This window comes from Bactrocera tryoni, chromosome 3 (genome assembly GCF_016617805.1).
Source record: "Bactrocera tryoni isolate S06 chromosome 3, CSIRO_BtryS06_freeze2, whole genome shotgun sequence".
NCBI lineage: Eukaryota > Metazoa > Arthropoda > Insecta > Diptera > Tephritidae > Bactrocera > Bactrocera tryoni.
In genome coordinates, this window is record NC_052501.1 from 14,009,688 (window position 1) to 14,031,722 (window position 22,035).

The 22,035-nt window shown below is 34.0% G+C and overlaps 1 protein-coding gene across 1 annotated transcript in view; it reads left to right on the top strand.

Annotated features, from left to right (window-relative positions):
* The first annotated feature begins 553 nt into the window (after positions 1 to 553).
* LOC120771395 (immunoglobulin superfamily containing leucine-rich repeat protein 2) overlaps positions 554 to 22,035 on the top strand; it is a 34,722-nt gene continuing 13,240 nt past the window's right edge. The window contains exon 1 of the mRNA XM_040099363.1: positions 554 to 774. The gene's annotated coding sequence lies outside the window, so the exon portion shown is untranslated. The remainder of the gene's footprint in view (positions 775 to 22,035) is intronic.

Genomic DNA, 22,035 nt, shown 5'->3' on the forward strand with positions numbered 1-22,035 from the left:
CGGCAAATGCTTATCACTTGTTCGGCTTGCCAGCACAGACACACTGTAACACTGTCGGCTACTCGGTCATTCAGCCAGGAAATGTTAATATCACTGCTTGATAAAAATTCTCGGTGTGCGTGATCGTTCGGCCACTGCCGTTTGTGGCGTATGCGATGCGGTGATCGCGTTTTCACTTTAATATAACATTTGAAACGGTACTTGCCGGTTTGATTAGATCGCATTGGGCGCGAGTGCTAGTCGGCGGGGGAAGTGGATTTTTAATTAAAAAATACTTACGACACGAATACACCGTCGCTAAAGTCAAATAAAAGTGATATTTATTGAATGATTTGCGAGAGGAATTTTCGAAAATAAAGTGAAAATTCTGAAATGGAAAATTTTAAAAATTAATAAGGAAGTGTTGAAGTTTTAAAAATATAAAATAGTGGCAAGCAATGCAAAGCAGCGAGCAATAATTTGCCGAAACTAAATGTGTATTTTGAAATTGTGATAAGACATCAAAAATTTTAAATCTCAGAAATATTTAATTGAAGTAAAAATTTTTGTTGAAATAAAATTTTTTTGTTGAAATAAGAATATTTAGTTGAAATACAAATATTTGGTTGAAATAAAAATATTTTTGTGCGTAAATTTGTTTAGTGTGTGAAAACAGCTCAAAACCACGACAAAGTCTTTAATTCTCAATATTTGTGATAAGGATGTCACTTTCGAAAACGACGAAATTTCTTTTACTAAATTGGAATATAATAAATACAGTCTTATAAGCGAGAGGTGAGCTTAAATTTTTTAAATATTTTAAATCATAAATGTGCATAAATCTTAAGTTGTCGTAATTGGAAATGTTTTCGGTACTAACTTTTAGATTACTGGCTTCATTAAAGCAAATTTGTAAGTTTTTATATTTACTTGCTTCTCATATAATTCACATTTTAATATTTTTTAAATAAAAAAAAAATATTTTTAAATTAATTTCAAAATTAAATGATCAAAAATTCTGTCATAATATGTATTCATTAGTAACATTTGTTCTGTCACAGAATTTCTGTGTTCTTATAGCATTCATTAGAACACACAGTTAGGTAGCAAGCAAGTTAGCAATCCTGCAGTAGAAAACTAGCAATCCCGCAATGGAAACCCAACATTCGCTTACCCAAATTCCTTGAAATGTGAACAGCGATTGTTTGAACAAAGAAATGAATTTTATTTAGTTAGGTATGTAGTTACAGGCAAAAGCCAACATGCGGTGAAATCAACTAGTTATAAACTACATACTTTGATGCCAGTATGAATAGCAAACCCAACTAGTAACTAGTTAGTCAGCCAACTGACGTTTTTCAAACAAGGAACTGCATTTTTTACGTGTTATTGTCTTATAAAATGACAAAAGTCAGATTACGATTGATATCTCGAAACAGATTCACAACTGTCTATTGAATTCATATACTCAGCAACAACTTTAATTTGGATTTCATTCAGGATCTCTGGGTTTTTTATTTGAAAAATTACAGACAGATTCGCTGACGTAATTATGTTCTTTTTCCGCACTCAATTCTTAAGAAATTAGTAGGATCTGAGGTTTTTCTGACTAATTCCATTTTAGTTATGAACAGTATGTAATGAACTATGATCAGAACTTCATTTTCCTGACTATTTTTCTGATATTTTCCAGTTCTCTCAGAACATACCGATATACATACATATGTATATATTTATGTATGCACTCTTAGTCCTCATAGGATCAGTTCTGCTTTGTTAGTTTCCATATATACTATACATAGTTATTGTATGAGGCTGCGTTGACTTCCTTGAAGAAAAGTTAAGAGGAACTTCAAAAAATTTTTTTGTTGAGATTTGTTTTTTATATAAATTGTTCATTTAAATACGGCAGTGAAAATAACTTATAGTACTGGAAAAGTAGTAAGATATATTTTCCTCTAAATAGTTTGATTTGCTGAAAAGATTTTCAAAAATCGTTCGTTCATATTAGAAAATGCTATAAAGAATCCCAAGTAATACATATTTTAGTTATGAAGAACAGTACAATTTTCTTAAAAGTAGTACAACGTGATTCTAACTCATCAGAACGACTCTCCGGTTCTGAAGTTTTTCTGTGTTGTAACTGTTGATGTGGCTTGCCATTTGGATTTATTTTATATTTTGTTGAATAAAAACACGGTTTATTCCGGTTACGGAGACCCGACTGTCGTGAAAACATCGTGGTGCCACGGAGACTTTAATTTTAAATTGTAGACTATTTCTAATATCAAAAGTACACGAACATATTATTGGAATGAAAATATTAGTTATCATATCGTTTTTTTGATGATTTTTTGGGAGTATAAATGAACGAGGAATGTGGTGAAATTTAAAGACACTTATAGGTAACTGTTTGTAAGTTTCTTTTATTTAAGTATTATACCCTGAACAGGGTAAATTAAGGGGTTATATGGGTTTCCTTGGGTAGAAACAGCCTTTTAACATTTTTTTCACATACAAACAAATCAAGGAAAAAACCGAAAATTGGATTTTTGGCAGACATTTTTACAAAAAAATTAAAATTTCAGTGAAAATTTCCGGACACTTTTTTTATTTAAATAATTGTAATTGAAAAAAAAATCCTTCGATTTTTTATAAAAAATTAAAATGAATTATCTTGAATATTAAGAGTTTTTTATTTACATATTGAACATATAAAAAAATGTTTTTGAAAAAATTTAATACTTTATTACTATTATTATTGTCACTCGAAGTTGGAACCTTAAAAAAATGCACGCGGGTGGCCCGGGTGATTTTGGCTCTTGATGTTATCTGAAATCAAATATTCTTGATTATTCTTAATCTATAGACATATCATTCTGATCGGAACTACTGAAGTTAAATTTCAAAGGTAAATAACAAAATGGCGGACTTTGAAAAAAAGTCCTTTTATTTTAGCAAAGAAAGGGCTGTAAAATAAAAAGTGAGGGGTGAAAAAAATTCTCGTTAGTAGCGACGAGAACTACATATAAGTGTGTAGAACAGTTAAAATTTGATCGGTTCGGATCGAAAAAAAGTTAGGACCCGGGCCGACCAGAAAAACAATGTTTTAAGAAAAACGCGTTTAAAGTTCAACTACTCCGAGAGAGAGTACTCCGAGGCGCTCTAGGAAACTCGTTATAACTCCCGAAATATTTTGAATTTCTGTCTGAAATTTTCACAGTGTATTTTCAAGACATTGTACTTTCAAATTAAGCAAAAAAAATTTAGATTTTTTGAACCCAAAATACTAGACTACTACCTTAAAGGCTAGCTCGCCTCAAGCGCAAAAGTTCTCAAGGCTGTATCTCCGAAACTATTACTCCGATTAGTCCCTAAAGTTTGGAGTTATCAATCTGAAATTTTAAACACGCCCTTTTCTTTCCAAGATACTGCTAATTTATCGGAATTTCCCATTTACAACCACTATAGCTATCAAAATTAAGTCATGCTATGGAAAACTTTTTTATTTGCTATTAACACGAAATTTGGCATGCATTATTTCTCAGGACAGCTGCCATAATCGCCGACCAAATTTTTAAGAACGGACTGCTATAGCATACAGCTGCTATACAAACTGAACAATAAAAATGCGGTACAACCGAGGTTAAGGTTTTTTCTTTTTTCAATTGATAAGGATATTTCTAGGTCCCTACTATAAGCCTATACTAAAGCTGCTATTGTTATGGGTCCCTCCTTAGAACCGCGTAGTTTCTTTGGTGGTCATCTAACGATTGATCTACTGACCTAACACCCCTTACGTATATTTAATCATCCAAACCAATGACAAAATAAATAAACGATTGAAAAATATTTGATTAAATAATTTTGTGTAAAAAAAACTTTTTTTTTTAAGAAGCCTTTAAATACTAACAATGCAAACACTAATATATTACATACCCACAAAAAATTTCAACCTCACATCTCACGTTTGGTTTAGTACAAACTGATAATATTATCAGTAATATTGTCAGTCATAAATGAATACCTATTTTGGTATGTATGCTTACGTACATGTTGTTGTAAATAAATATTATGCAATTAACCTTTGGTGTTTTTACGTTCAAAACTCAATACAAGACATGTATTTTATCTCCGAAATCTAATCAAAGGACAGAACTCACTAAGTTTTTAAAAGCAAACCAACTAAAGCGGCATTTTTTTCATAAAAAAAACACTAAATTATTTTAAATTAAAAAAAAATGTATTTTTGTGTTTGATCTTTTGACTTTTGTTGTACAAAATAAATAACATTTGCCAAAGCAAACACTAGAGAGTCAACAATTTTCTACAAATACAACGTAGTAAGGAGAATCAAACTACAGGGGTAAAGAATGTTGCATGCAAACGAAGAAAATAAGTTAAATTGATTTAAATTGAAAGCGAAGAGCGGCGACACACAAGCAAATAAGAGAAATAGACAGACAAAAGTCAACTAATATAGACTTGTACATATGTATGTATATATGTGTGTGTAAATGAATGAAAACAGTAAAATATTGTTGCACGAACATACACAAACACTACCAAATGAAAATATGTGCATATACATATACATATATACATAGTAAGTGTGTGTAATATATCAATATGTGTGTAAGTACAACACAAAAGCATAAACACAGATAGTTTGTTTGCACTGCAAGTGGACAAATATACCCACCCATTTGGAGCTCGACATTAGACAAACACTTACTGAGCTACACTTGCATACATACTATATACATACATATATGCTAGTATAGTTGCGCGCATGTGTGCATGTATGCTTATTTGTAACGAATATTCGGGCTTTGGCTCACGTGTGTCGGCCTGCAATGGATTACGGCATAATTTGATTTGACGAGCGGCCGAGCGCCATTGCAGTTTACAAAGTTCACTTTATTCATACATGTGTATGCGTGTGTGTATGATGCAATGCCGTTATCTGTGTAGTTGTAGTATGTTGACTTAGAGGTCAGCTCGTATGTAGGGGTGTAGCAGTTTGTTGCAACCTTATGGTTAGTCGAGAAAGGTAAATATTCAAAAAATATGCATAACTGAAAAAGTCCACGGAGAAAATTCTTAATTTACATACTTTCTATATTTAGAAAAATTTTAAAATATAATGAAATAAATGGAAAAAATTCAGGGTGAACCAAGAAGCTATAATACCTTTCACAAATAGAAAAGATTCCATATACTTGTAAGAACTGGAATTTGCGATCTGAACAATTTCTGCGGAGACTGTGGCGAAGTCTTGGATTATATTATCTGACACATTTCTTGAAGATACCTCAAAAAAAAAAGCTTATGACCTAAGTTTTCCATACAAGCAATTAATACCGAACGTTCAGCTTGTATAACAGTTATAGACTATAATGCTCCGATAAATGAGCAGTTTCTTGGGGAGAAAAGAACACGCGCTAATTGTCAGATCAGTATGTCAAAAACTGAGGGACTGCTTCGCGTATATACAGACAGATAGACACGATTAATACTGAACTTGAGCGCTGATCACTTATATATGTATGTATATATATGTATATTTCTTTCCCTTTTCATTTGGGGTTTTTAAACTCGTGGTATACTTAATATACTCTGTTCAGGGTATAAAAATAATTAATATACTGTTAACCAAGTTCGGGTACTGCAGCATCTTCCAAGAGAAGCTGGTGGCTACCATAAAGATAACAGTAGATTTACTGCTCCGGAGCGCAGCCTTCTTCAGAGTGACGACTATCATCTTCGATAATAGAGCGGCGATATTAGTCTTGAGTTCACTGACTGTGTGCTCAAAATTGTGAAAGAATGCCTAAAGATCCTTCTGGCCTAGGAAATTTCTTGCTAGAACAGGTACTTCTGTCTCAATAACTGCGGAATGGAAACGAGTAGGAGCTCCTTTGGCTACTTGTGGTCTACGACTAAAATGTTGGGCCTCAGACCAAATCAACAAGCGCTGGTCGACTACCAGCAGTTGTGTAGTTGCAAGATCCTTCTGGCCCAGGGTAAATTATAAGAGGTTTAGGGAAATCTTCACTCTCAGCAAGGTCCATTTTTCAGTGGTTGTTTGTCAGATCAAGCGAAAACACGGCTGGATCTCATACTTTTAGATATCTATGAGAAGTAGCGGAAATAGAAATAAAACACATCAAGCACATAACCATACCTAATCAAGTTTTGATGACGGCGCATAGTTTTTTGATGAACCAAACATCAGAGTGTGTCCAACAATCTTTAATAATTTTTGCAACTATTACTCAACTGGACTTCCACTATTGTGGATCAGTAATTTGCAACATCTAATGATTCTTCTCGTTGGGCTCTTACTGAATACACAATTATTTTCCTAATTCTAGGTTCAGCTGTTTTGCTTTTAGTCATTACTGTCAGTTTAATTTCTAACCGCACGGAGAGCAAACAGAAAGTCTTGCTGTGTTCGCCATAAATTGTCGGTCAGTTGGACTTTATAAACAAGTTATAAATAATACTTTGATAAAAACTCGAATCAAACTGGTGACTGGTGTAGTCAAGACCACAGTTTCTTTTGCGGTTGAGTTTCTCACTTACAGTTAATTTAATCATATTCCTCGTATAACCACGAAGACCATTAGTGTCTAGATCTATATGTCAGCCCCCTGAAATCTCTGTTAAAAGTTAGGTATATCAAAGTACGATGAATTTACATTTCGTTTAAATTTTATTTTCAAATATTTAATTATAATTTTAATTATAGAAAGGGGTTCATCAACAAATTTGCTTATCAATTTTCATCTTTCCTCTAATTTTTGCTTTCAAAATATTTGATTTCTTATTTGATCTTCTTGTACACAAATTCAATTCAATGTATGTATCTAGTTTCTTCTTACTGCTAATAATCTCTATCACAGCTGAATGAAATTCGATTGACAAGTGTCTCTTGATAGCATTTACCTAAAATTAGCATGCATATACATATGTAAATATACACACGATCTAGAAGTATACCTATGTACATATCTACATACATATATACATACATTTATACATACACCTGTAAAGTTCTTATATGCCATTCGTCGTCGACATCGCTGTGCCACATTAAGCCCCCCGATAGATATGTTGTGCCACAAATGATGAGCCTATGTAGCAGAGGTGAGAAACATGCGGCAGTCGCTGTCACATTAATGATCCCAAAAACCATATGTTAGCTCTTTTGTCACTCGGCCGGAATCTTTGTTGTCGTAAAGTTTGCAATAAAACCCCTTAAAATAATAAATTGTGGTTAAATACACACACTTATTTATATGATGGCCTTTTCGGGCGGTTGGGTGGTGGGTGGTGTTATTCTAGAAATTTTTAAATAGATACATTAACTTACGCAAATATTATTCGTCACCTTATACGTTAGACGTTAGACTTATTCGATTCTCGTGAAATTTATTATGCACGAAAGGTGTTTTGATAAGTATATTGGTTTAAATGATAAGATGTATACATTTCTAACAACAAGCTTCAATAAAGTTAGTAATCAAGTATATATAAGTTAAACATTCATATCAAGTTATATTATGTGCGTATGTATGGTTTATTAATTGTGACAATTCTGTTTACCCTAGAAATTAGTACCTTCTAAACTTAGTTTCTTTATGTGGACAAGTTAAATTAATAATAAACGAATGGAATATGTGAAAATATCATATAGTACAGTCGTTCCCAACTTTTTTAAATCGGATAAGAAAAATATAAAAATATTTTCGATTTGCAAAATTTTTGTGGTTTAAAATGTGTTATCGATAACAGTAGTGCGTTGCGATTTTTACAACGGTTAAAAATATCGAATAAAGAATTTGTCTCAAATTTTGTATTTCTAACCAAATTTTCGTGTGCGTGTGCTAATGTTGGAAAAATCTTAAAGTGATTCAGTTTTATCAAAAACGCAAGCCTATAAGTTGTACAACGCCTTCAAAGACGGTCGAGAGATCATTGAAGACGTGCCTCATTCTGGACGATCTTCGACCTCTTCCACTGATGAAAATAAAGTTAAAGATACGGTACTTGAAAATCGTCAGACAAAAATTAGAGAGATGGCAAGTGAGTTCGACATCTCCCTCGAGTCCGTTCGATTGGTTTTGATGGATATTTTGGTTTTGAAACGCGTTCTTGTTTAACTAGTAACGATACAGCCAAATTTTGTTTTCTAAAAGTGTACGATTGCTACCGAATTTAAAACCAAAAAGCGCAATGAATACCATCGATTAACCATCGTATTCACCAGATTTGGCTCTGTGTGATTTTTTTCTTGTTCCCCAAACCGAAATTGCCGCTCCGTGGAACACATTTTCAGTCGATCGAAGAGATAGAACAAAATTCTTTGAAGGAGTTGAAGGCCATTCCAAAACGTTTTTCGAGGACTGAAAAATTGCTGGCATAAGTGTATTACATCTGGTGGTGAACACTTTGAGCGCGACAAAATAAATATTGAAGAATAATTGTATATTTTGCGCTTTATTTACAATTTCGGGGTACTTTTCTGTCACAATTTTCAAATTGAAGTGCAACTAATATACTAAAGTTTTTTTTTTTAATAAAATATCTTTTAATTGCTAAAAGAGCAGATAGGTGTCCTTGAACAAGCTGTGTTATAAAAAGCTTATCGTTTAATTGGATCCACAGGTTACAGAATCATTAAATTTAGGTAGGTACTGTTAACAATTTGGTACAATTAACTGATAACCATATTTTTTTTTTTAAATAAAAATTGAAAAAGGTAATTAATTACAATTACAATTTATATATATATATATATATATAGCACTAGCGGTTACGCCATCAGCTTAGTCATATATTATACAAGTATATAGTTTCTTCCGGTAGTTTTGCGCCGAGAACTACTACCAGAGACTACTAAAGTTGTCTGCTTATAAAACATGTTTTGATTCACTCCCAGAAAATTACTTGCTTAGTATAACCAACCACCAATGCAATTTATGTATTTTCTAATGAATGAGTTCAGGTGGTTTCATCTCGAATTGGCAGCAAATTGCTAAAACAAGAAACGATTATCGCGCTGTTGTTGACTAGGCTATAACCAGGTAAGCTTGGTCTACGCCACTGAAGAAGAAGAATGAATTGTGAAATTATAATTTTAGCAAAAAGAATTCTATATTGTTTATAAAATATGCAATTACGCCTATATAAATCCATATACGTGTATGTATGTATGCACTTAATTCACTTCTTTGTTGAGTAATGAATCATGAAATGTTTTTGCTGTAATTATCGAATTTACGTCATACCAACATGCACATAGTCACAATGTAATAATAGTCGCTTTTTTCGATTTGTCAGACCGACGAGAGTGGCTTAACGTACTGCTACTGATATAATTAACTTGGAAAGACATTTTTGAAGAGGAACTCTGCAAGTCAACTACAGGTTAAGTCACTGGTTACTTACCAGATATTTTTGGTAAAAACCGAAACTTTTGTACAATACGTGTGATCGTATCATGATCCACACTAAATTTGACCTATTACAATTTCAATATTTTAAAGTAAATCTGCATTACCGCCTTCAAAATAGGCTACTAAGCAAATACAAGCATGCTAAATTGTAATTATATTTTCCTTACACTTTTTACAAAGCTCGGGTGGAATAACCTTCAGCGTCTTTGGTGAATGTTTTTTTTTTCGGTGTGCTCATGTTTGGATTCGTTAGGTTTTTGAATAGTTAAGTTATGATATTCATAAACTCACTTCTCGTCATCCGTAATGATGCGTTTGATGAATGCAGCTACGTTATCAAACATCTCTTTTGCGATCTCTACGTGACGTCGTTTTTGCAAGAGATCGATGTTTTTGGTATGAGTCTAACATTGACCGGTTTCATACGAGCCAAGAGAATTATCAGATCCGCTGACGCCAACAAGACGATTTCAAGCACTGTTTCTTTAACTCTTTCGATAATATCGTCATTAATAGAGGTTGATGAACGAACGACTTGTATGAGGCAAGTTTTCGATGACTTCACGATCTTCACTGAATGATCTGTGCCACTCAAATTGTTATGTTAATAATCATAAAGATTCTCCAAAATACGTCTGCAGTATTTTCAACCATTTCGAAGCCATGATTTCATTGAAAACACAAAATTCGGAAAAACTTGTTTGAATTTTTTTTTCATGGTAAATGGTAATGTTCATGGTATGGTTTCATGGTAAAACTCGCCAGACAAACCTTTCGAATATCAAACAAACAGCTGCCAAACACAGACATTAGGAAGTCAAACTTCACACCAATATTTAAAAAGGTTGTATTAATCCAGGGAAATATATAAATTAAAATTTTTATCTAGTCGGTTTGATTGCGCAGTTTATATGGACCAGTCTGGGTCAAATTTGATTAGACGGTAATTTCTTTTGTTGTTGTTGTAACGATAAAAGACATTCCTCAATTAATTTTGAATGATGCGTGTTGACAGTCCTCGGCCGGATAACAATCCGGCTCCATTCCGGTTACTTAGACGCGGCTGTCGTGGGAGTAGACCGTTCTTAGTTTGTTGGGGTTAGTTACTATGCTAATTCTTTGAAAGCGTTGGAGTTTCGGTAGTCGCGGCTTACTGGGTATAGAATTGCATATGCTAACTGGTATTCGATTGAAAGTTTTTTTATTGTTGCTTTCACATGTATTTTTTTTTACAAAAGATTAGAACCCAAGCCGTCGAAAATCATTTTATATTATGTTAGGTTCGGTTTCATAGTTCTATCAAGAATCTTCTTTGATTCGAATGCTTTGTGGAAACAGTGTAATTCAAGGATTGTTAATTGTTATTCTTAAGCGATATTATTCTTCTTATTATTTCAAAGACGGTATATTTATAAATACCTATTTATATCGACTACTGTATCTAATCTTCAAACAATGCTTTTAAAATGCTAAGGAACTAATGAATAAAATATAATATAACTCTGTGCACTAATATCGTTTAAAGTATTTATATGCCATTTGCACATTTCGCTCTAAAATTCTGTGCATGAGTTCAGAATGTCTAGTTCTAATTTTCATAATTTTCTAATCCGTGGTTGTTGTTGTGAAAATCGTTGTAACGGTATGTGTTGATGAATTTTCACCAGTTACTTAAAATCTAAAATCAATAATTTCTATTTTCTGTGTATTATTTTCATACTTTTAGCGCACAACTGTAGACTGGAGAAATAAAATTTCTTTGGTACTTGCAGGTGGAATAGTTGTAAGTAAACATAAAGAATTACAAACATAGAAAAATATTAATATAAACTAAATCTTAGATCTTGAAAACAAAATCATCAATTCATACATTTTAATCAATAATATATTTATTAAATAATAGAAAATAATGCAAATGAAAAAGAAATTTAATTGCTGCGATCTTTAGAAATAAGAATACAGACAGTTACTCAGCGTAAACATTACTAATATTCGTCATCAATTGTCACATTATGACGTCACATCAACACTTACTTCAATCATCAGTTTAAGTTTGACAGCTTTTACTCACTCTTAGTCCTCCCTCCATCTCACTTGACATCAATAATTTAAGGCACTAGATATATGTAAAAATCATTACTCAAATATTTTGCCGTTAGAATTTATTGCTGTAGATTGTAAGATTTAATTTACGTCTATATCTTTTCTTTTTCTCGTTTTGAAAAATGTAGCAACACAAAAATATTCTGAAATGACAAACTGTTGCCTTTTCCGTAGCGACGTCACTGCGGAAGAGCGCACATAAGTAAATATCTTTCAGTATTTTGCTATAACTATAAATAAATAATGATTTTTAAGAGCACTGGCAAAGTTGAGATAATCTTGGAATGTCATGTTCTACACAAAATTGCGACATCATACTAATTGTTCAACAAAATTTAGCGCGTAGACTTGACATTTTCGACACCTGTGCAGAATACAAAGGGGCATTTTTTTTTTGAGGACCTTCATTTGTGTTTTATAATTTTGTGGAAGTAAAGAAGAATTTAGTGGAATAGGAAATCGAATAAAATAAAATGGCACTAACTTTAATAACAATGTATGAAGAAAATTAAAAAAGGAGAACTACAAAATTTAAATAAAATTTTGAACGGTTTTTTTTTAAATTGAATTAAAGTAGATTCCAAAAATTGTTTTTTATACCCTGAGCATGCTTTATTAAGTTTGCTTCGATATTTGTAACGACCGCGGGACTGTCAGTGTTATTCCCTCAATTTTTGCGATATCAATTTGATATCCGCCGATATTGGACGACTATAGTATATAGCTACCATATATACCATATGGAAAACTTTTTTATTTGAAAAGGCGTATTCACGATTAAGTTGAGATCGAACTTCTTCTTCTTTACTGGCGTAGACACTCTTTACGCGGTTATAGCCGTGTTAACAACAGCGCGCCAGTCGTTTCGTCTTTTGGCAATTTGGCGCCAATTCGAGATACCAAGTGTAGCCAACTCCTTCTCTACCTGATCTCTCCAACGAAGTGGAGGTCTTCCTCTATGTCTGCTTCCCCTGGCAGGGACTGCATCGAATACTTTCAGATCTGGAGTATTTTCATCCATACGGACGACATGACCTAGCCAGCGTAGCCGCTGTCTCTTTATTCGCGGAACTGTCGTCGTATATCTCATACAGCTCATCGTTCCATCGAATGCGATATTCACTGTTGGCAATGCGTAAAGGAGCATAAATCTTCCGCAGAACTTTTCTCTCGAAAATTCGTAACGCCGACTCATCAGATATTACCATCGTCCTTGCCTCTGCACCATATAGCAGGACGGGAATAATGAGTGACTTTTAGAGTTTGGTCTTTGTTCGTCGAGAGAGCACTTTACTTATCAATTGCCTACTCAGTTCAAAGTAACACCTGTTGGCAAGAGTGATTTTGGGTTGGACTTCAAGGCTGATATTGTAGCTGGTTCCAAGATAGACGAATTTAGCTGCGACTACGAAGTTATGACGTAGGAATCAAGTCGCGAGTGTACCGACTGTTTATATAGTGACAGGAGATATTTCGTCTTGTCCTCGTTCACTACCAGGCCCATTTGCATCATATTCTTATTCAGTAATCAATATCATCGGCGTACGCCAGCAGCAGTACACTCTAATAGAAGATTGTACCTTCTCGATTAAGCTCTGCTCACATTATTTTCTCCAGCAGTTGATTGAAGAAGTTGCACGATATTAAGTCGCCTTGTCTGAAACCTTGTTTGGTACCGAACGGCTCGGAGGGGTCCTTCCCGATCCTGACGGAGCTTTTGGTACGCAAATTTCACGTCAGTTTACACACCCGTATTAGTTTTGCGGGGATACAATCTTTCACACAATACGCTCGATAGAACCTTATGTATATGCGATGCTGAGGCGGCTTACCCCACGTTAGTTGGCATAGATTGTGGATCTCCCTTTCTATGGATTAGGCAAAGTACACTTAAATTCCAATCGTCGGGCATGCTTTCGTCCGACCATATTCTACGAAAAAGCTAATACATGCTCCTTATCAGTTCTTTATCGCCGGATTTGAACAGCTCGGCCGGCAATCTATCGGCCCCCGTCGCTTAGCGTTTTTTCTTATTTTTACTAATGAAAACTGCCATATCATTTGAAATCTTTTCCCATACAATATACAAATTCATAGAAGCACGTTTTTTGTAATAATTTTATTAAAAAATTAATTTCATTGTTTATATTTTTTGCAATACATGCATTGAGAATTAAGAGCATTCCTGGCGCAAGGCCAAACGTGTCACGTCTTACGGCCCATTTACACTTTGTGCATGCGTATTTATGCAAACTTAATTTTTCATGTAGATATTTACTACATACATACACTTAAAATATAGCATAAAAAATATGTATACACTTACAAATAATTTCAGTAAAAATTAAGTCTCACTGATCGCCAGCATTGATTCATCAGCAAGTTTGAATATTCAATGCTCGATTACAATTTGGAGTCCAGTTCAATTCAATTCCCCCCACCAACAAACACAATTGCTAAAAAGCACATATTTGTATTTATACTTGTATATAAAGATATGACGATATGGGAGCGCTCTCCTCAGGCACTTTCTCGGTTTCTTCGTCTCAGCGGCTTACGAATGCTTCGCATCTAATTGGCTTTAATTGAAATAAACTACTTTAATTTTTTTCGATCGGAGTCATGAGTTTACACGTTCGCTGTTTAAGTTGGTTTCTCCACTTTGCCTTCATTGCATTAGGGTGGACCTTTTTTTTTTGTATTTCAGAACATACCAAAGAAACCTTTCAGTTAGCGTCGTGGGTTTCTATTCACACCTGGGAACTTTATTCACACCTGACAAAATATACATGTTAAGAGGTGGTGAAGAAAGAAAACCATTCTCACATGTCTGTGTTAGCAGCCCAAATTCTGGTTAATGTTTCAAAGTAATGCGCGTTAATGTCAGACCCGTTCCGAGTCCAAATAAATCTTAAGTTTTTATAAAAAGGACATAGTCTGGAGATAATTTTGTTATTTTTTTAATATGTGTAATATTATTTTTTATGACATAAGAAATTTAGCCGCCCTTATGCTCATTCGTATCCGTGAATCTTCTCCTTCCGTTCAGTTGAATATTTCGAGGAATGTGCTTTCGAGATTACTTACATACATATTTATTTCTTAATTTTCGGGGTTAACTAGAAGTAAAGCATAAATTATGTATTTCGTTGAAATAATGCCAAAATGTAGCGATAAACATACTGTTATAACGGAAATAGTCGCCGTCAAATCGTCATTTCCCTGCTTGCTATGATTGAGTTCAGTTCTCCTGTCAAAAAGTGGATATGTGAAAGCAATAAAAAAAAAATTTTCTGTATTACGTATTACAATAATATAAAACATCCATACATGTATATCGCTTTTCTAGCCCTACATGATTATACCAGTCTGCTTGATTTATACCACTCGCTTGTTCGGTTCGCCACTATCTAAGGCTTGTTGAATCTAAGATATCTAAGTAAATATTGAAAATAACGTATTTAAATAAATTGTACATTTCCAGTAAACTGAAAGTAATTTTTCGTGGAAAAAATTATTAAATATTGTTATACCAAAGCCTAAGCATGAATCAGCCCTACCACAAATGACTGGACAATAAGGTTTATAACATAGACGATGTTACGATACATCGAGTTTTTCTGTTTGAACCACTCAGTTTGATGCTGCAGCAACCTCGGCAAAATTCATTAAGGGTTCAACTCTTTACATAAACAATACTAATACATACATATGTAGCTCACACTTTCTAAGACCGATTGTAGTCACTTCTTTTTGGCACTACAACAGCGGGTTGGTCTGGACAGAGAACACCAAACTTCTTCAGTTGTCTATATGCTTTGCCAAGTAACGCCAGTTGTATATTCCACGTGCAGACAGGTCACTATGAATTTATTTTGGTGGCGAGGGTTCACAAAGTCGTTAACTTTTTCAAATGTATAGCTGCCAACAGTGACTTAGTTCGCAATATTCCAGAAATCTTTAGATGTGTACTTTGTATTGTCCTCGTTCACCACAATACTAACCTCGTTCACTTCTTTATCTAAGGTAGAAAAGGCAGCGCTGTCGGCTCCATTGTTAATACCTACGATGTCAATATCATCTGCGTACCCAGTAGCATTGTACTCTTAAAGTATCATAGAAGGTGCCACTGCGGTACAAAGTAGCAACATATATCACTTTTTCCAGCATTACATATATTAAAAAAAAACGGTCGAGGGGAATCACTCTGTCTAAAACCTCATCTGTTACCGAACGGCTCGAAGATGCCTTTCCCGATTTTGACAAAGCTTATGCTTAAGCTCAACGTTATACTGGATAACCGTGTAAGTTATTGTTGTGAAAAAAAATGTACGTAAAATTTTTAAAAGGACTCTTGTGATGGTGTCTGACAACACTAAAAGTACTCAAATTAAGAAATATAAAAAGCAACCCACGTAAATTTATAATTTTTTTTGCACTTTTAAATCATGGTATACAATATATTCATTAATTTTCTCCTCAAGAAGTTATTATTGCCGAAGCTAGTGATATAATCTGATCAGTTGTTCCAGGGCTAAAACCACACTAATAAGGACCAATCGGTTTGTTGGCGGTGCTCGATAGAACCTTATACGCGATGTTGAGGAAGTTTATCTCACGGTAGTTGGCGCAGATTGTGGGGTCACTACATCACCTCTGAGGGTTCTATAAGAATATGCTACGATGTTGAAATCTTTTGTTAGTCGCCGCAACTTTTCGTTAAGCTCTTTCGAACTATTCGAACTCTCGCATTTCGGCCTTTCTCTTTTTTGTCTGCGAACAACGAAACGGAAGAACGACTGGCGAGCTGATGCAAACTCAGCTTTAACCATGTAAGCGGTGACTACGCCAATAAATAAGGAGAAAAATTGATGTAATCTCCAAAGGAAATGTTCAGATCGGATCACTATACCATATATGTATGTAGCTGCTATACAAACTGAGCGGTCGGAATCAAGTTCTTATTTTTGAGTTAACTCATATTTAACGACAAAATGATAAAATTTTCATAAAATCCATATTATTTCAAAAAATTTAAAATTTCATAATCTACACAAACACATAAGTATATTTTTGCTATAAATTATACGAAGTAACATTCTTGTGCATCACTTGGCTAAACGATAAATTCCGATCATTCTGTGGCACGCGCGTCAGTAGCTTCGCTCTGTCAGTGGCACCTGTTAAATGGACATTTATTACAATGCCAAAATCTGTGAATTTGACAAATGCCGACCACGAACTACAGGCGCACATAAATCCATTCACAAATATTTACCAAGTGATTAAAATACTTGAAAGTAATACCGCACAGCCACCCACATGCACATCCATTTGGAAATGTAATTTTGCATTTAGCCTAATATATGGATCAACTTGTTTGTTTGTCGATGTTTACAATATTTATGGGCTGATTGCTGAATACGCTGGTGGCTGCTGGCTGGTTGTAAGCAAGGTGCCTCCTTATAAACAAAGAAATATTTGAATACATATGTACAAACATAGATTCATAAATAAACTGCAATTACAACATTGGGACCCATTAAAATGCCATATGATTCAAATCAATTAAAATACCGCGATGAAAAACCAAACCAAAACAAAGCTAAGCAAATAAATCGCCTTTACAAAAATGTGCGAGCAAACGGTGAATCGGTGAGCATATGGCGTTTTATAAACATTTCATATTTTGAATGAGCAATGGCTTTTAATGTTTTGTTGCTTCAATTTCTTTAATATTTTTGGCCAAAATGTGAAGCCCAAAATTTGGAAAACTGTGAAAAGTTAAAAAGTATGGGAATTTACAAACAAAACCCAAAAAAAGCAATTTGAAAACCTTTGACGCCAAATTCACGCAAAGCACTTTGATTACAAATTGAATAATGACTTCTAATGCATTGTAAGTGTTATGCGGAAAAATTATGAAATATTGGTCGTATTAATAATTCCTAGAAAGCAGAAAGAAACTTTTGTGGGATAGACGCCAAATAAATCGTGAAAAACCGGCCAACAGATGGTCACTCGGGGCATGAAATAAGCCAAGCAGGGCACCGGAACTCAAATAATTCAAATTTTTGATATACTGCTACGAGCCGAAAATAGTAAGACTTTGTGCATAATTTTAAAATCCTTTATTTATTCTTCAAAATCTATGTCGTCTCCTTCAAAGTAAACCCCCTTGGCTCCAATACACTTATACCAACGTTTTTTTCAATACTCAAAACAGTCGTTAAAGTCAATCGGAAGCCGGAATAGCCTTCAATGCGCGTTGCGATTTAGGTACGTTTAATGTCTACAATTGACTCAAAACGGTTTCAACGGAGCGATCTTTTAAGTTTCTGAATAGCCAGAAGTCACACGGAGCTAAATCAGACGAATAAGGTGTTTGCGGCACGATATTATTGTGGTCCGAAAACCAAGAGTTGTCAGCCCATAAGACGCATAACACTCAAATAGTATTCCTTGTTGGCAGTTTGGCCAGTCAGAAAGAATTCGGAGTGCACCACACCTGTAAAATCGAAGAATACTGTCCACATAACATTAACTTTTGACTTGCTCTGTGGTGGGTTTTTCGCCTTCGGCTCACCTTTCCTATGATTTTCGATCGATTGCTCGTCAGTTTTCGGGTCGTAAGCATAGATCCAAGACTCATCGACAGTAATAATACATTTAATCACATTCTGGTAGTCGGAAAGCATTGTTTCACAGACGTTAACGCGATGCTGTTTTTCGAAAAAATTTGATGATTTTGGAGCCAATCGTGCTTTCACTTTTATTAAGCCCAAACGATCTTACAAAATGGTTTTCACTGATCTCTCTGATATACCAACGATGCCAGTAAGATCTAAGACTGTTAATCATGGATTCTGAAGCACCGATTCCTTTAGTTTATTGACGTGGTGATTATCAGTTGATGTTGATGGCCGTCCTGGACGTGGTTCAGAAAGACAAGCGTTTACTAAACACTAATGATTATTTTGATGTGGCATTTGGCACAGACCAACCTAGAAAGAAATATTACGACGAATGGGTTTCCGTGCGAAGTTTAAAATACTATTTTTTGCTCACAGTAGTGCATTGCATTATGCTTGCCGGTTCCCTATGTTGCTGCCTCTTACCGCCTATTATTGGCGGAACTCCTTGCACTAACTCTCATAATCATTTCTCTGAAGCATAATAAAATACTCATAATAAAAAACTCTATGATTTCTACAAAAACATACATAAATATGTTTGTGTATGAATTTATGAGTTTCGGGTTAATATCATGTTTACCAAGGTATGCGGAACTATAGCGGTTAATTCATGAGCATTAAATGTTTGCTGCCCTAGCTTGTCCTCCCATAAGTTTATAAATACATACTAACAAGCCATATGAAAAGAGAAAAATTATCTTCACACCGATTTTGCGTGCAACATGTGGCATGTATGTAGAATTATATTACCTTTCGGTTTCGCTATATTTTTGGCCAACGAATCGCAAATGTGTAACAGTCATGTTAGTACCAAATATAGTATGTATATATGTATAAAATAGAGCAATTCGACGAAAGAATACAATACCTCTAGGGAGAGACTTGACTAAATGCACGATTTGAGATATTCCTGTTTGAAAGTGTTTTCCAATTTAAAAATGAAGTTTGTGAGAGCCAACAGAAAACGTCGAAGACCCTATTAAGTACTTTCGTATATGTACATAGATGATCAGCTTGACGAGCTAAGTGGATTTAGCCATAACCGTCAGTCCGTCTGTTTGTCGAGCTAGTCCTTCAGTTTTTGAGATATAGATGTGAAATTCTGCCCACGGCGTGTCCTCTCCAAAAAGCTGCTTGTTTATCGGAAGCGTTAATATATGGTTGCCATACGAGCTGATCAGTTAGAATCAAGCTAAACATCTGTTTATACACTTTTATTTTATATGAAATGCACCTATGAAGGGTATTATAGCTTCGATGCAGCCAAAGTTAACGAATTTTCTTGGTTTCTACTTGAAAAGTCCATGTAAGCATTTCTTTAGAAAATATCCTCACTTCACAGAGTCAACTTTCAAAAGATCTCTCGTACTCTCGCAGTGGCTTGGTTTATTCTTTGTCATGATTTGAAATTATATTAGTACATTCAATATTTTGTCATGGTGTTACTGTTGGAATCCTGAGTATCTTTTCAAATTGCTCTATTAAAAAAAAGGAAACCTCTCCAAATAAGTACAATTAGACTGGAACCTTCATAGTCTACTGACTTTGGGATCTCTGTCGATATTTTGGGTGATGCTAATGTGTTTGCTTCAGACTCAGGCTGTCTGGAGTTAAAAGGTCTCAATATTTGTTCGAAATATTGACTGTCAGAAGTTCTAAGTAGGAATAAAACATTAGTTACGAATCGAGGCAGAAGGGCCGTATGAGTGATAATGTGTTAAAGTAACCTAAAGTAATTGAAGTAAATGGAAAAAATGTGTGTCGTACTGATAGATTATTCAATACTTGACGTTGGCGATCAACTTGCCTAACACCCTAGATCACAAGCTTCAAATTATGATAAAATCCAGATAAAATCTGCATATAGGTTATCATTAGAAAAGAAAATTCCTAGTGAGATCAAATCATAGTTCTGCTTAAAGAAATATTAAATAAAATAAATAATAAAACTGCGTGCTAATAAAAATCTGACAAAACCACATGTGCTCAATTTATAATTTTTTCTTATTTACAACAGCGTAAATCATAAAAGGCATTAAACACTTAAAATAACTGAAAATTTGTTTGAAAAATATGGGCGAAAATGATTTTTCAAATTTTCGCTATTATCACAGCCCACCACCACTGGCCCTCTTTTACGATGTTTATTATTATGGATTTATTTTTAGAAAATCATAATTTTGTACAATTTCATATCTGCTCTGTCGTTTCTACACTATTCTGATGTTCATATGATTTTCATCTTGTTTTTTGTTTTTTTTTCCATTTCATGCGTTTGTGACTGCATTTGATCACCGGTCAGGCCAAAAGGGTGCCACAGATTTAAACGGAACGCATCACGTCTTGCGATAAAATTTATATTTGCGTGAGAGATGAACGTGTGTAGGGCAGGTTAACGTGGTGTGAAGAGCTAGAAAACTGAAATTAAAATTAGCACAAAGAAAATGCTGTCCAACGTTGTCACTGTATATATTTATACAGTTATACAAGCATATAAATGGGCGCTAGCAGGCAAGCTGTCGGTTCCCCTTTGGGGAAATGAGGTCAATTTGTTAGTGAATTTTGAAAATTTCATCTGTCAGCAAAGACACTTTCACATGACAGATAAGTCATGTAGAGTGTTTCGAAGTAATGAGATTTTATTAGTTATCAACAATTAGCAAAAGCTGGAATTTAATATGGCAGTTTGGACCGATTATTTGAGGAAATATTTAGTAATTAGGGGTTTTAGGCCTCTTTGGGTGCATCTGTTGGTCATAATATGAGATTTTTCGTTACTAAGAAAATTATAAATACATTAGGACTGAGAATTTTTTCTACCAAAAACTCTTTCCTAATCAATGATAATATTTTTATAGGTTTATTTATTAACGTTTAGGGACAATGATTTGGTCAAAAATACTGAGTTTGTATCCAGAAAACAGCGAAAGGGAAGAATGATTGGCCAATCAAGAAAAATATATATCCAGAAAAGTTTTTAGCTAATCATAGTCCACGAACTTCCGCTCAGCCACACTCATGCTTCTGTTGCATAGAAATTCCCATTAATTAACTTTCGTCAAAGTTAGTCACCCTAGTGAGGGTGAATCTTATCAGCAGCCAGTATTTATCTTGTTGTACTACAAGTATCTACATTCTTAGTTTATTGTTCATTAATAAATTATCTGCCAGAGTTTTTAAGCAATGAATCAAATTCATACTCGTAGGCACCTGCCAAACACAAAGACATATTAAAGGGGTTGCCATTTTTCTTTAAAAATAAATCTTGAAAATAAATAAAAAATCATATATACATACATACTTGTATATATAGTATTTATATACTATAGAACTGTGTGTGCTCACGCTTGGGTATTTATATAATGAAAGTGATAAAAGTGCTTTTATCAAGCTGGTGTGGCAAATTATGACTTTTGAAAACGAGTAATTCTTGCTTCGACAATTTTCTTTTTATATTTTAATCAAACCACATCCTTTTAAAAAAAGTTCAATTAGTCGCGGTTTTCAAAGTATTTAATTTGTTTAATTTTGAAATTTAAACGTCTATATCAACAAGTAGACAAGTTGAGCCACAGCAAACAGCGACTTTAGCATTATTTGCTTTGTTAGCATATTTCTAAAGGGGATTTCGATAAGAAACTGCGCACAAAGTTTTATCAATGAATATATATTTATATTTTTTTATTTCAATGTCAAGTGCTTGAGGTTAGTTTAAGCGGTTTCATCGCCTCTTTTTCAAAATTTTTTCTCATAAAAAAATTGAATATTTTATTATAATTTTTTATTGTTACAAA